At 45.7% G+C, this 15,992-nt stretch overlaps 1 protein-coding gene across 4 annotated transcripts in view; it reads left to right on the top strand.

Moving 5' to 3' along the window:
• LOC130156003 (opsin-5-like) overlaps window positions 1-15,992 on the top strand; it is a 45,049-nt gene that overhangs the window by 6,603 nt on the left and 22,454 nt on the right. Inside the window, exons 1-3 of one of the 4 annotated variants that reach the window (XM_056354066.1) lie at window positions 6,790-6,999; window positions 9,084-9,252; window positions 12,395-12,549. The gene's annotated coding sequence lies outside the window, so the exon portion shown is untranslated. Of the gene's footprint in view, window positions 1-6,789; window positions 7,000-9,083; window positions 12,550-15,992 lie in introns of those variants that run through there. The other 3 variants (XM_056354070.1, XM_056354068.1, XM_056354065.1) reach the window with 3 other exon arrangements.

The following is a 15,992-nucleotide window of genomic DNA, read 5'->3' as shown; positions in this document are numbered from 1 at the left end:
AGATTCTGTGGATTATTGGATTATAGGTGTTTAGTACGTGTTGCTAATTTTGCTATAGAATCTTTTTAGGGGAAAAGGTTCACCTTTCCAGTATTTGTTTAGAAACAGGAGCTAATCTGAGCATGGTGATAGTTGATATGTTGCCAGAGTGAGGAAAAAAAGCAGGAGGTGACTGCAAGTTAAGGTAACATGTTGATGTACCTGGTTTGGCTCCAGTTTAGTTAGTTCTCTGAAATCAGTGGGAGTTAATTAGGACTCTTAGCATGGCCATTACTGTGGTATCAAAGCAGCAACTGAGTTGGGCTACGAATGTTCCTGTTATTTGTGAAGGGTGTTCCATGCTTCTGAAAAGCACGGGATGTGGTCATGTTTGTCTAAAGATTGTAAGCGTGTAAATGTCATAGGGCTCATGTACAAAATCAAGTAAAATTGGACATTGCAGCTACTTTCAATTACTTTTTTTTTTCTACAGTTGATCATATTCTCCTAGAAAATGTTTTCTGTAACTTGCCAGTTTGAAAATGTAGGGGCAGGGAATCAGTAACTAAGTAGCTTTCTGGTTTTGTACTCCTACACCCCTGCTGTGAAAAACAAACTCTGAGGGCAACCTTTTGCTTTGAGCCACCGTGTGAAAATGAACAGACTAGTGCATCAGATCTTCTTAGACAGTGCCTAGAGGAAGGCAAAAGGTTGGAATATGTGATACGGCAGCAGCTCTTTAAAATCCTGCAGACATGCCACATAATTGAAGCTCTTCCATCTGAGGAGAGGTGTAGGAGAGCCAGAGAGCAGCTGCTTTGTTTGACAGGCTTGCTGTACAGATTTCAATGTGCTAATGTGTGGAAAGCAAGGCTGTTCCTTGCAGCACTGAAAGCTCTCTGCGTTGAAAATACCTTCGCCTATCTTTTTATACTGTCTAGTGGGGTCCTTGGTTTGGACCAGAATCTAGAGCCCTGCGACAAGGTAACCGGTGTGGCACTAGAGCTGGACGGTGAGCTGATGGGCAGGCCCCTGCAGCCAGACTCTGTGCCGGTCAGAAAAGGCAATTATAACACCAGGCTGTCCACGCGGAGCTGTGGGGATGTTTGACCTGTAACCAGGAATTTACAACACGTAGCAGTGCCCAAAGTGGAGCAATCCTTATAATTCCTTGTTTTCCCCCTCTTGCGCTGCTTTTGCTGCTTTCACAGGGTGAAACAGGGTATGAGAGCTCGGTCATTGCTATGAGTTGTTGCTTTTTTGGAAACAGCTGCTTTGCTGCCCTGACCTCTGCAAAAGAAAGGATCTCATCTCCTTAGGTGTCCCTGCAAGCAGGGGAGACCCTGCCATGCTCAGGGACGGTGGGTGCTGCCAGTTGGTTTCTGCCATTTTGTAAGGCAGAGTTGCTCCAAGCTTTTTCAAATGCATGCAAAATGCTTCCCTTATCTGGGCCATGCTGCCGCGGATCCCTTCTGGGAGAACTGGGTTTGCTGTTCCCTTGCCCAGAGGAACCAGCAGGCTCAGAGGCTGTGATTACTGCTGGTCTGCCACTACAATCAGCTGCTTCTCCTCCCAGTCCTCCCTCAGCTGGCAGCAGTGGGTCTGGCTTTCCACTGCAGTAGCAGAAGCAAAGGGGCTATGAAAATCTTCCTGACACCCATCAGCTTCCTGTGTTGCCTGTGCTTAAAGCCAGGCATGGACTTCTACTGAACTTGGAAAGGCTTTGTGCAGAAAAGAAGTGGGCAGGTGGAAATGTTCCAGATAAAAATGAAACAACCTGCTCTGATTTTTTTCTCCTCTTTTTTTTTCTTTTTTTTTTTTTTTTTTTTCCCCACCTTAGCATCAAGAAGAAATTTCTCTTCCAGTGTTCAGAGTTTGGGAGGCACTGAAGTCATATTGCAGGGAACTTCAGATGAGGTTAGAGGTTGTTGTAATTACTGATACTTCTTACTTGTGGGATCCTTTCTTAGGGCTGCAGATCCTGAGTATAAGTGGTGGTGGTCCTAATACTGCTGTTCAGGCTGGGCTCTCTCGTAGCAGTTACCACTTTGAGATGGGGGTGTGAAATACCTTCTGGCTTGGGTAATACCACCCATTTGTTTTTCCTCTCTTATACTGGACTTTTAGTTAATTCTGAATTGTGCAGCTCACTGCATTGAAGACAATGTCAAAGCTCCAAGTAGCTGTAAGTAGTGCAGGATCAGACCTGCAGTATGTGGCTGACAACTTGCATGTGGCAGCTGCTTCTGCTGTTGTGGGTGTGGGGCTGTCATGCTTCCTGCTTTAGAAATTATTCTTATGATAGTCATACTGTTCTGAGATTTTTTTTTCATCATCAACCTGCTTTAAAAAAAGAAAAAGAAAAATCAACCCACAACTGCTCATCAACTCCTTAGTGAAAAATGTTGCTTTTCCCCAGAGTAAGTAGAATCTGTTTCGTACCTTTGTGTGCAAGGTGCTCTGATTTAACTGCCTTACCCTGAAACTCTCACAGACCAGCTTTCCTAAAGCATGGCCGGTACTGGTAAACCATCTTCACCGAAGCAGTGATCTTTACACATCTCTCCATCACTGCACATATGTAAATCTGCACTTTACCTTCCAGTTAGGCAAGACTGAGCTTCTGTAGTGACCCAGTTGTGGGTGCTTGCCAGTGGCATCTGTAAACCCCGAATTCTAATAAATGCACTGTTAATCAAAATAAATGCTACCAACCAGCAAGTCTAAAAAGGAGCAGCCTGTTTGCATGTCTTGGTGCACTTATGCTAACTAGCATATTTATGGGGAACCTTCCCACAAGGCAGCTCTGTGATGGAGAGGAGAGGCCTCTTCCTCTCCTGTGTGGTCTGCTGTGTGTGTCCCTTGCACCGCCGGGAGCGGTGGGTGTGCATGTGGTCCCACAGCGGGGCCACCGAAGCTGGTAGAAGTTCACTGACTAATAAGAAGAATCTGTGTGGTCCTTAAAGGGTACAGGGGAACCTTGTTAGATACCCACGTTAGCACAGGGTTGGAAGATCTCTTGAAGAGCTGAATCCTGGCATGAAGATTCCCTCTGCGTCCCTAGGAGAAGTATGGCTGGGTGGGAATGCTGAATGCAACCCTTGGGAACAACTACGTAACTGTTCCGTGGCAGTTTCTGACGCTGGAAGCCAGCAGACACCTGACAGCACTTTGCCAGCTTGGTTGGAGCATGTAGGTGGGGTTGTCCAGCTCTAAAGTGATGGGGTTTTTGTTTGGCTGGGGTTTTTGGACTTACTTTCCATTACAGCCAAGCATGCAGCGGAGCCTGTAGTTGTTACTGACGTGGCGAGGGTTGTGTGGCCACCCCAGGGAGCTGGTGGAAGGAATCGGCAGAGTGCCAGCGGCGGCTCGCCCTGTGCCTGGCAGCACCAGTGCCCAAGGAGGAGGGCAGCTGTGTGCATGTTTGCGGGTTGCCTCAGTGGCAGAAGCAGGAGGAGGCAAGGACGTCATCTGCCACATCACCTGTTCAAACCCTGTTTCCTCAGGCTGTGTTTCTGGGGTTAGCTGTAAGCCTTTCTGTCCTGGGGGGTCAGCTCAGCACCGCTGTGGAACACCTCCCCAGGAGCTCGGTTTCCCTTGGGAAGAGCTGGTGGAGGCGGCTCGTTTATCTGTCCTGGGATGTGCGCTGAGGGGAGAGTGCTGTTTCCATCTCTTTTTCCTTTATGCTTGGTTCCTGGCCCTAAAAATGCAAACCTGTTCTACTATCTTTTCATGCAGTATTAAATGAGAAGATATATTCTTATAGCTGTAACAAGCCTGTTTTATAAGCTGGCTTTGGGCCACCTCAGCAGAAATCAGTGGGCTGTATGCATATGCTCTGCCTCTCCTGTTTAGTGGAGAGTGGGGAGAGGGGCTTTATTCCCCACGCTCCGCCTCTCACTCTGGGAGAAGTAGAGCCCCTCTTAGGGTAGCTACCGTTAAATCTTTTGCTATGATTAAATTCTCTTATTCTCAAGCCCTTAAGGAAAGAAGGTTCTGTGAGAGGTATTCCTCATGCCAGGAAGGGGAGAGAGCATGCATGTACGTTTTCTGCTGTGCTGTGAAGTCATGTGCAGCAGCTATAGATGGCACTCTGGTATTGGTTACTGCTGGTGCCTGGTCGGTTTGGTGCTGGGAGGACGGAGCACAGTGAGACACCGTCTTGGGAGAGTAAGATCCATTTGGCCAGCTTCTGAGAGAAGATTTCTGTGTAGCTTCTGCAGCGAACACATGGTGTGAGCAAGGCTATAGTTAAGGGTGGGAAGGGTAGAAATTAAGTTTAAGGAATAAGATGAAGCCTAGTGGTGGAACAGCATCATATTATACAAATACTGTTTCCTGCTATACATATTTTTATAGACAGTGCTTCCACGTAGATGATCTGGCATTTTGGGTCATGTGTTGATAAGGATTTAAGGAAACTTTGTTCCTTAAGGAGATGTTTTATTCAGGGTCTGCCCAGGCTTTCCCTGCCCTAAGAACTGGTGCTGGAGGCCGTGGTGCCCTGCAGTGCCTGTACTGCTGGGGGGTCTGGCTGGCCTGGTGCTGCTCCAGGACGGAGCTGGGGAGGTGTTAGCTGTGCAGAGCATGCAGTGAGGCTCTCTCCCACTCCTAGATCTCCAGTGAGAATTTCTCTCAGGAGAATTTCCTGAGAGCACAAAACTTCTGCATGTAAATCAGTAATATAAATACAATTCAGAATGGGTGAGTCCTTGGAGGGTAGAAGGAGGTGTTTGCTCTGTGTGTGGCCCTTGTCCTGCTGGGGAGGGTCTGTATCTTTGGAGTTTGTTCAAACTTGAAAGGTGCTTTATGTGCACAGTCAATCTCGGGGATCCCTTTCTATCCCTTTCGTACTCCTGCATTTCAATATTCAGGTAGAGAAGCACTGATTAATTTGAAGTGCATTCTCTGCTCCACAGATTGCTGCCAGGCTCTGTGAAGTCTGCCATGTCCAGGTTTTCAGAACTGCTGTTTGCTTGGACTCTAGTTACTTCTGCCTGTTTCAGGAATCAGTCTGATTCACTTTCCATTGCAACTCACAAAGTCTTGGACTATTTAGAGGCATATCAAAAATTAAAAGGATCTCTTCTAGCAGCCTCAAAGCCTGTGGTGTTTGAATCTTTGATGTGAAGATTTCTCCTGCTTGGAGAGTAGTTCATTTTAATGCTGTGAAATAGTGCGTGATAACTTTGCTGCTATATAACTACAGTGAGCATTATGGCTGCTTAATAAAATGATGCTCCTGTCTTCCTTTCCTACTGAACTTCCTTTCATAACGAAAGAGGGAAGGTGCAGTATTCAGATACTAGTTACTCACACCTAAAACTTTAGGCACAAATTTTTTTTTAGTGTAGTTCTACTGCCCGCAGCAGGAGCTGAATTCAGTAACTTTCTGATTCAGTGCTCACTGCTTAAAATACAGCCTGTTAAATGTTGCATTAGCCTAGACAGCTTTGGAACCTAGTGTCTGTCTGGGCTTGCTCTGCAGAGAATTTGGTAAGCAGAAGTGGGGTTGAGACATGAAGACGTGGTGTGTAGCCATCATTCTACTTGGGTTGAGCTCAATACAATGGAAAGCTGAGAAAGAAAACAACCTGTTTTCCGTGAAGTCATTTTTGAGATGTGTTAAAACAACTGTAAAGTCTGAAAACATGATTTGGGGAAAAGAAAGATGAGAAATCCTGAGAAGCAACATAAAGCTGCAGAAGTGCAAAACCTACAGGGCTTTGCCATCAAGAACTCTACCTGCTAGGAATGATCAAACCCAAATGTTCCTTGTTGTAGTACAGGCACAGGGTATAATCACTGTATTTTGTTCCTTGTCTTTTCCTGGGTTTGTAGTCTCAGGGCAGGTTGTAGGCATCTTCTGCTACTTTTCAGTGCTTGATTTAAAAATCCTCTTTTTTTCCTTTCATTGTCCTTCCTTCTTCTTTTCAACAGGCTCAAAGCCTGTTGGCAAAATGACTTTTACTGAGCTCAAGTAGCACGCTCACATGTCTTGGGAGTGAATGTAGGTTTGACACTGATTTGATTCTGTTTTTTTTGCCTGCAGCTTATCACTCAAGCTCTCCAATGAAGGACTTTATTTTCTCAGTCAAATATTTTCCATTTGACTAGGTAATAGCTAGGGGCAGTGATTTTCCTGTCAGTGCTCAGCGCTGTGGATTTTCTGTTCGGAAATCGTATGGCCATCTGAGAAGTAGTCTTAAAAACAACCATGCATTTGTTCAGAGTGACAGGATAAAATGAAGTGATGGGGTATTTTTATTTCCGTGGCACTTAAATCTTGTCTTTTTTTCCCCAGCAAAGCTTGAAGTCATAGGGAGGTTCATTCATTGTCAGCAGACACCTTCCCTGTCAAGCTGAAAGTCATGTCCCAGTTTCTCCATTTGTACTCCCTGGAACATGGTGCTTGTGAAAAGCACCAGCTGAGCTGCTGGGAATGTCCGGATTTCACCCACCTCCCTGATGGGCTGTAGCTATAAGGTTTTTTTTTCCCCCTGATGCATTAAAGTTATGATACCCGGCAGCTTTGCCCCAGAAGCAGCTTTGTGAAGGAGAGCCTGATTTCCAGTCTGCTTAGTCAACAGTGCTCCCATCACCAGCAAACACAGAGGTTTTTAAGTGGGTTTATGATTAGGGAAAATTGTGTACTAGAAACCTGACTGGGACACCAAACTAGCCTATGTACCGGTCACCATGATGCTGCCTTGTAATCGTGACCGACACAGCTTTATGTTCAAAACAAAGCCTGGCACCACAATGTTTGTGCTGGTTTTATGCTGGTAGAGGACTGCAGAGGAATGAAGCTGGGTTAATTAGCATTGATAATATACAGCTGTGGGCTGGCTTCAGGGGCGGTGGGTTGGCTGACGTAGATAAGGTGCAGCTGTGGCTGGTTCTGTTAAGTGGTTGGGCAGCCGAGGAAGAAAGAGGAGGAAGAAGCAGAGAGAAGAGAGCACCCTGGGTGAGGAGAGAGGAGGAGAAGGCAGCAGAGGGGCTGGCATGAAGAGTGTGCTGGTATGAGATGGTAAAAGACCTTGTTGCAGCCGGCCAGTTTGCGACAGAGGACCACTGATTACAATGTAGTTAAACCTGATCTGTACGACAGGGAGAGGAACTGAGGGTACAGAATTAATACTAGATAAAACCACAGGTGTGAAAGGCTCATTAAAAACTGTCAAGCCATGGAGTAAAGAAATGTGGGAAAGAAATTACACCGATGCCAAAGAGCAGTATGAGTAGGAAGATAAGGGGAGAAAGTTACTAGCCTGACAGTCCTTCAGAGGGGAGGAGAAAAAATTGGCTTAAAAATTAAACCTTGATAACGAAGCAGTATCTAATGACTTTACACGCAAAAGTGACTTTTCCTTGAAATACTGGTTTTATATTCTAATGCAGAAAATCTAGGTAGTAGCAAAGGAAACTGAGAGATTTCAAAGGGAATATTAATTAGGAACAATTTGAAAGTCCAGCCAAAGATCTATTTAAATTGATGCATTTCTAATGGAAATTTATCTGCCATGTGTCTTCCTAAAATAAAATAACTTGTTAAGATACTAAATCGGCATGTGTTCGAAGTAGACTTTGAACATGAGAAAATAATAAAACAAAAATTAGAGAAATTCTCTCCGGCGTGTGAAATAGCTGGTCTGGTGAAAGGGCGGGGTGTGGGGCTGGATGGCTTCATGCCAGAGAGCCCGGCGTGCAGCCCTTCCCAGCAGTGCTGCTCCCGGCGCTGGGAAGCCTACAGCAGGGCTCGATAGAAGTTCTCACGTCTTTCCATGATGTTTTGAGCAACAAAATACTGATTCTTTTGCAGCTTGTTAAGATATGAGCTAGCATAAGGTGTACACTGAGGAGAGTGGTCCCTCGCAGCGTTCTTGTCAGACTAGTAGCTAACTTCCATTTCTTATGGGGAGAGCAATAGGGCTGGGAAAACCACAAGTACATGGCTTTCAAAGAGGACAGGAGATGATATTTGGGGCATCTGTGTGTGATATGGGACTGGGAAGGAAGGATCAGCATTTTTCTCATTAGATGTTTGCCTCTTGCCTTGATTTTACATTAGAACCCTTTGTCAGCCACTAGATGTTGTTCCTTTGGTGTCGCTTAGAGCTGTGTTTGATTTATGCCAATTGAGAATCTAGTCCGTAACTCCTAAGGATGAAGCCTTATACACCACTACAGAGGTTGTATTTCTTGTCAGGTCATTTCGCACGTGTGGATCCTTTTAAAAAACCAGATCACACAGATCTCCATGCACTTCCATTTGTGTATGTTGGAATGTGCTTGATTTGTCATATGGCCCTGCAGCATTTGCAAACTGAAGCATGATGTACAGCATCCTTGTGCAATGGAGACCCAAGCTCCCTTGGTGACCTCTGGAAGAGTTAAAAATATTGAGAAGATACCGAGAAAATTGTTCATGAAACAGAGAGCCTTGTGGAAGAGTTTAGTGAAGTGACAGACCTAAGAGGATTTTCAAATACTACATTTTTCCTTTCCTGGACCACCCCCGAATTCTTGGCACCAGTGCACCTTAGTGCCAGTGGGATTCTGCTCCTGTGTGCATGTATCGAAGGCCGTGAATGGTCTACCAGTGCTCGGTGCACCAGTTCTAATTTGCAAGGCAAATGCGAGACATTCTGAATGTTGATGGATCTGTCTGCACGTTTGCAGAGATTTTTGCAGAAAATGAGACTTATAGGCCTAATGTGCTCAATTTTTCATAGGAGCTTAAAAGTGTGACAGTCTTTTCAGTTTTGTTGGGAAAAGCAGGTAGGTATGTGGCATAAAGGAGATGCTACAGTCAGAGGACACAAGAAATGGCTGAGCTAGTAAGTGCTCTTTGATCTCAGCACACCTGTTCCCTTTGAGATAGCTTCGTGAAACACACAGACCCTTTGCACCATCCCCACAGCTCAGCCCTCGTCACTGCTGTGAAATAGCCACGAGCTGGAAGAGTTCCCTATGTGCTGCTGTTTAAAGGCAACTGTCAGCTATCCCCTGTTGTGTCAAGGTTACTGCAGTCTCTGCAGATGGTTCTTGGCTGAGCTGAGTGCTTCCTACTTATATGTGGGTTTATACCTTTTGCTTTCCAGGCTTTTGTCTGATCCTAGGAAAGTAACCCAAGGCATGTGCTAACCCCTGGCTCCCGGCCTCAGAGCCTGCTTCAGGACCTTCAGCTTGTTGCTTCACAGATGTTTGTCCCACACCCGTCTCCTTCGGTCTCTTCACTGAAGTTTGACTGCTGAGAAACTATGGCAAGGGGTGAGATGAGCTCTTCATGGCAGGGGAAGGTGGAGAAGGAGCACCCTGGTTACCGTGCTGGCTGTTTCCTCCTGGTGGTGATGATGTCGGGTGGGATCCGGCCCCCAGACTGCTGCTGGGGATGCTTTGCGGTATTCTGTTCGGGGCTGTGGAGCTGAGTGGGCTGGCTTAGAGAGAGAGCCAGGGAGAGGATCTTGGAAGTTAAGGGTTAAACTCTGGCCAGCTGGACTTCAAGTAGCAAGCAACATTCAAAGCACAGCGGACAAGTGGGATGTGAGAAGCCAGAATGTGCAGGCACTGGGAATTGTGGGTGGCACCGAAAAGCCAAATACAAGAACAGAAACATGTATTTTAATATATATTTCCATTACAGTCACAAGCACAAATTGTGAGTGGGGAAGTGCATCTCAAGAGCAACATATGTGTTATCTCATGCCTCCATCTAAGTATACAAGCATGAGATTAATGTCTATTTAACATAAAGCTGAAAGTTTGGTGTACAGATGGTAGGAAGTTGGGCAACAGCACGCATAGCTTGTAGCATAGATCTGTCTTAAATGAATGCCGTCACCTAGCGTTGTTTCTCGCAGAATGTTACCCTTTGAATCTGTCCCTAACCCACTTGCAAAGATGCTGAGCTGCCTCTGCAGCACACCAGTACTCAGGAAATTATAGGCCAGTGAGTCTGACCTCAGTTGGGTTAGGTAAGAGTCTAGTGACGAGAACATGAAGCAGTAGGAGAAACAGAAGTTGATAAAAATCAGCCAGTATGGCTAAATCTTGTCAGACAAATGTAGTGGGGTTTCTTCCTCCCCCAGCTTTTAAGGTGATGGTGCAGTGAGCAGAGTTGCACGCAGGAAGCGATGGACATAGACATCAGTGAGACACGACACAGTGAGGCACAGCAGGCTGAGGGTAGGGTTAGCAGGTACAAAATGTGCCTGGCATGCTGCAAAACTCAGTGCATGCAGATTTCACAGCTATGCGCAGACAGGTAATTAGCAGAATCTCGTACCATGCTGTCTGTGAAATAAATACTATTAATGCTGTTTGCAGGTGGGGAGACAAGAGGCCCAGTGAGATGACGTGATTTACCAAAAAGGAGAGCAAAAGAACTGGAAGTAATGCTTTCCAGATTAATTGCATTAGTGTGATGTGCTGTGACTGTTTTGGTACATCCCTGCTCAAGCCAAATAACTGTGGGGTGCTGGGAGAAGGGATGAGGCTTTACAGAGACCCTCACTCTAGTTCAGGCAGGTTTGCTTCAGAATTTTCTTCTGTCTGTTTGTGACGATTGTCTTTATGAATCTCACCAAGCCTATCTTGAAAGTGAACTTAATCTTTCAGTCTGCTGTTACTGAGGTCAAATGTTAGGAGCATGCTTTTAGGGAAGTATCTTTGACTTTGTTGATTATGTTGTAGCTCTGTCTTTTCTAAAGCTTAGGACACTGCCTTATGAAGGCAATTGAAATCAGCACTTTTATTCTCTGCTCTCCATTTGCTCTCTAAAATTAAATGCTCTTGTGGTCTGAGTGAAAGCCAAGAGTGGTAGTATGCAACGCTTCAGCTGCAGCTGGCTGGCTTGGAGACCTCTCAACTGGTGTTCAAAAATTTTATGCCAAGTGAGGACAATAATGCTTCACTTTAAATGCCCTCCTCATGCACGGCAGTGGAGCTGGGAAGTGACTTACAAAGTATCTGCTCTGTTTTAGTCCTTTGAGCCCTCTCTGAAGGGGCATAAAACAGCCACTTGAGCAGAATCTGAAGCCTTCTCTTCAGTTCCCCACTTTCTATTTAGTGGATCAGTTCTGTGTTTTCCATTGTATTTAAAATTAGTCTACTTGTAGATCCCTGTTTTTAGCTGAAATTATCCCCAAATTGTCCTTCATGGGCTCTGTTCCTTTGCAAATGATCCTCTTAACTCATCACTGCTTATTTTTATAGACCTTTCCTTGTAATATACGTGATGATTCTGTGAGATACTGATCTATTGCTTACTGAAGACCATAAATTTCTTTCAACGGTTTTTTTTTGTTGTTGATTGTCCTGAGTGAATTTTGCCTGGCAGCTGCCAATATTTCTTTAAAATTTCCTGTGGCAGACCTGACTAAAACATCAGTGTGCTGGTACCTTTGGGGTTTCATACTCCCAGTCGTGGACTAGCAAGTGATGTCAGTGTTATCCATTCTGTTGAGTGCTTACTGGTAAATGGGTTTAATAGTAGGGTTTTCACAAGGGGTTAAATACCAGCTGACGGAGGTTTTATTTCTAATGTAAGGAAGCACAGCTCAGGATTTATACTGACCTAACTCTTCATCTCAGTTACGGCCACCAAAGCTTTGTATCACGCCAAGAGCTGCAGAAAGTTCATGGTCAGTGTTGCATGGAGGAGGTACTAAGGCAGAGTTTCGGTGACTTGCCCGAAGTTACAGAACAGTTCAGTAGCAGAGCCTGGAGCTGCTCCTGCAGATGTACGTAGCGAGGTCTGTAGCTTGCTGTGCAACGGGCGGGACAGTACAGAGGCTGGGAGAAATGGGAAAATGGCTTCCCAATACAGGCTGGGGAATGCTGGAAAAAGGGTTTATCCAATAGTTCTGTGGGGGCAATAAATGTTAGTGGGAACGTGATGGAGTGCATCCTCTAACTCTGGGAATTATGAGGGAAATCAATGGCAAGACCATGTTTTCAGTGCCTGTATAGCTTCAGAAATGAAGGCTCCACCTTGGCTTTGGCTGGTGGGCAGTGAAGTGTTGCTCACCATCTGATCTCTGTGGACTTCTGTGCCTTGAAAAACAAACAACTTTTTACTGTCCTTTGAGACAGGATGTTTTAAGGGTGCAATTTGTCTGGAGACTGGGAGAGGTATTTAGGAGCAGGGACTTGCAGAGGTCTACGCCAGCCGTATTGCAGTGGGTAGGTAGGTCATTAGCTCGCTGCCAGCCTTGGTTTCTTTGTGTCTGATCAATGCGGGCACTTATTTTGGTTGCACCACAGCATCGGTGTGTGAGTAGGTAAGTAATTGTTCAGAATGCCTTGTTTAGCCTCACATGGCCTTTTTTGCTCATACAAAGTGCTGACAAAGGTGCGAGTCCTCCTAAGGGTTACAGTTTCCTTCAGCTCCCACCTGAAGCTTCTCCGTTAGCTCACACAGATTCGGGCTGCAGTTGTGCTGATGGCTGTATACAGAGAACATCAAAAAAGGGCAGAAGTGAATCCCTAGCAAGGATGTTGTGCAAGATTCACCCTCTGGTTCTGATACTGCGCAGCGTTGTGCTTTGTACGTGACTGGCAAAGTGGGTAAGTGTGCCCATCTGCACATCAAGACCTTTCTACCCTACCTGTGGCCATTCAGTTGCTGCCCCTCGTGCTCCAAATAGAGCTGTCTCTTAGGGAACTCCCCTTTCTTTAGCTGCTGGTGCTGGCCTGCACGGTGGAGATAGTGTTTGCATCTGGTACTGAGCCTTTTGCTGCCTGCAGATATCCTCGGTATCAGACACAGCTGTTTGGACAGTTCTCTGAGTCATTAATCCAGGCGAGTATTGAGATAGTTTTCTCCCGATTGTCTCTGCACTCCCTTGTCCCGTGAATACATCCACAGACTAATTTTTCATTCAACTCAAGGACGAGGCTCCTTTCAGCTCCCTGACAATGCAGGATGCAGCAGCGTTTGGCTTGGGCAGCGCTGCGCAGCTGGCTGACTCGTATTCCTCGTGACTGCCCCTGTCCTGGGAAAGAGACCCTTTCATGGGGCTGTGCCATTTGTACTCGCTCTCACAAGATTTGTGACTCTGTCCCCTTTCGCACAGGAGTTTGAATTTCCATCTGCTCACATGCTGTAGTGGCCTGCCTGGGCTGCCTGCTCCTGCAGATGTTCACTCTGCCTCCTCGTGCTGTCTCCCCAAGCCTCCTGTTTCACAGGTGAGCAACTGTGGGGCATAACAGCTCTAATTCCTCCTCTCCATCCCATTACCCTGCTGCTCACCTGCTTGGGAGATGATGGAAAGGGCTCATGTCTGAAACACCGTGAAGGGCAAAACCACCCCCAGAGTCTCCATCTTGCCCAACCAACACAAAGTGATTATTCAAGCCTCTCTCTCGTGAATAGTTTTAATATCATGGTTTTTTGAGCAAAATATCCTCAGACCTGTTTTGCCACTTGAGCCCTGTATCCCTGCTCCCTGTCACTTTATTTTTGCCCGTCCCAGCTTGATTATTGATGAGACCAATTTGCAGTATGTCCAGCTTTATTCAGCAGGAACAAACTAGCGTAGAAGAGAGAAAGGTATTCCCATCCTCTTTTGTAGGAGATTGAACAATGTGCTTCCCAATCTCTGCACACGTGTTCTGTCATTGATTCATGTTTCTGCGGACAACTGTCATTTGCATACAAACAACTGTGGTTCTTCCAGGCTTTGCTACACCTCAGACTGCAGCTGGGCTTCATGTTCACGCTATGGGACATGTTCCCAATCTGTATCTGTCACTGCTGCTTAATGAAGAAGCTAAACATAGTCTCTCTTGCAGGCTCTGCTAATGGTGCAATTTTAATTTGCATGTTTCTGACTGGTTTTTTTTTTGTTTAGGGTATGATAACTAAAAATTAAACTTTCAGAACAGAGCTCTAGCTAGCGATGCCAACACATTTTGCAGATTTAAATTACGCCTCACGACGTCTCTGCAGTCTGCTTTCTTCTGAGATGGGAAACTGAGGCAAGCAGAGGTGACCAAGGAAACTGAGAGTCCTAATGCTGGAAGCAAATCTATTGCTGCCAGTACAGAGTCACTGGGCACGGTCCGGTTAACATCTCTGTGTGGCAGCCAGGGGCTGGTCTGAGTTACCAAGTTGAAAGCTCTGGAAAATCTAGTTGTAGTGATTTAAGGCAATCCTATCCATGACTGTCTGCTCTGTTTCTCTGCCTGACATGAATGTCGCTGCAGTAGGGACTGCAGGAAACAGTGTACTCCTCTACATCAGCCCCTCCAGTCCAAGCCTTGTGTTTCAACAGTTACAAACCTTCCTTTAGCTGAAACACTAGTTCAAGCATGGTAGAACTTCTTATTTCTTGGCTTAGTGCTGAGGGTCTTCTCATTTCAGAGGTTTCTGTAAAACTTTGTTCCTAGAAGTCATTGGAATGGAAATGAAACGTTTCACTGGACATTCAGATGTACCACTGCTGCCATGGTATGTGCAAATGATGCGTATGCACAGTTACCTGCTCCTGACATCCAGGTTCAGCGTGTTAAAATGATGTTAATGTTCAAACTCAATAATTTTATGCTGAGGGGGAATGATATTTTCATGTGCTGCTCAGTTATCTGAGTTCCTAACATTGCTGGATGTTAGTAAGTGTTGTACTTAAGTGTTGTCTCCTTACAGTTTTCTGATAGAAATGCCTGTCCCTTTTTAAAACTGAAATATGTGATCAGAAGCGTTGTGTAGGTTTAAGTTCAAGGTGTAGGCTGCACCTTTCATTGCCTGTAAAGGTCACTCATGTAAGTAGGAATTTGTAAGCAATGTTATCTGCCAGCAATACAGATTTCATGGACATTTTGCCTGAATAATTACCTGTGTGGATGCTGTATTCGGTACTGCCATCGCCAGAGACCTTTAAAGTAGGGGTAACCACATATTTTCATAAAAAGGAAGAGTAACACCACAGCTTAAGACTGAGAAGGCAGAAAATTGTGATTCAGGACTTAGCCTGAGCCAAGGAGATCATTAGAGATTAATTCAGTGCCAATACTAATCAGGAACAGGCCACTTAGGAAGTCCATGGATTTCAGGATAGTCTGTCTCATGATTGACTGCAATGATGTGGAGTCTGTCCTGCCTCTTGGTCCATCAGTGGTGGAAGTGCTCACAGAGGGTACTAGATAACCTCATCTAATTTTAAGATAAAGCATTTGTACCACCAGTGCACTAAAATGCAATAGATTCACAAAGTGCTTCCCAGCTGTGCTGCTGTAGAAATCCTAAATGGAAATCTGAACTCCATCAGCCCTTCACTTCTAAAAACCAAAATAGATAAATACATTAAAAGGACCAATAACCATTTGGGAATGTTGGGGGTCTGTGCAGTAGAACTGGCACTTGCTGCCTCAGCGATGGATCAATAACAAGGAAAAGCCTAATAGCATTTTTATGTAGCTGAAGCAGCTTGTGGGTGCACGTAGCATATCCACAGAGCTTTCCCTTCACAGGGCAGAAGCCAAAATCTCACCCTTGGTCATTAGGGCAGCCATCACAAACTGGAAGGGCTGCTTGATTCCTTCTCCAAGCAGCCTGTCTGGCTGCAGCTTACTCTCAGACCTGTCACCAGTGCCAACACGACCATCTTGCCATGAGATGCAGACTGGTTTGGCTGTGGGATGGCAGATGTTTGTGCTCACCAGCAGCATCGACCCAAGGAGCTGGCTGGGGCCTCCTGAGCCTGGGCTGAATTCCAGGCTGAGCGTGGAGAATTGCTACGAGTTGCTCACTGAAAACAGTAAGGATGAGGCCCTAGGGGCACTTCGTGGGGATGTAACTCAGGCCTGGTTGAAGGCATCATCCCTGCGTGACAGTGGCCTTCGGTGGAGGAAGAGCAAGATATGAACAAGGGTGTAAAAATCTGAGCTTTAGGGGCAAGTTGCCAGGTTCATGCTGCCTTCTTAGGGACCCTGGCTTAGTTAGATCTGTCTGTGGGCATGGCAGGTGGTCTAGACTTTTGTGTTATTGAGGAAATCAGTGGCTAATTAAA

This window comes from Falco biarmicus, chromosome 10, assembly GCF_023638135.1.
Source record: "Falco biarmicus isolate bFalBia1 chromosome 10, bFalBia1.pri, whole genome shotgun sequence".
Lineage (NCBI taxonomy): Eukaryota > Metazoa > Chordata > Aves > Falconiformes > Falconidae > Falco > Falco biarmicus.
Note: the sequence above shows the minus strand (reverse complement) of the source record. Positions and strands in the feature narration are given on the sequence as shown.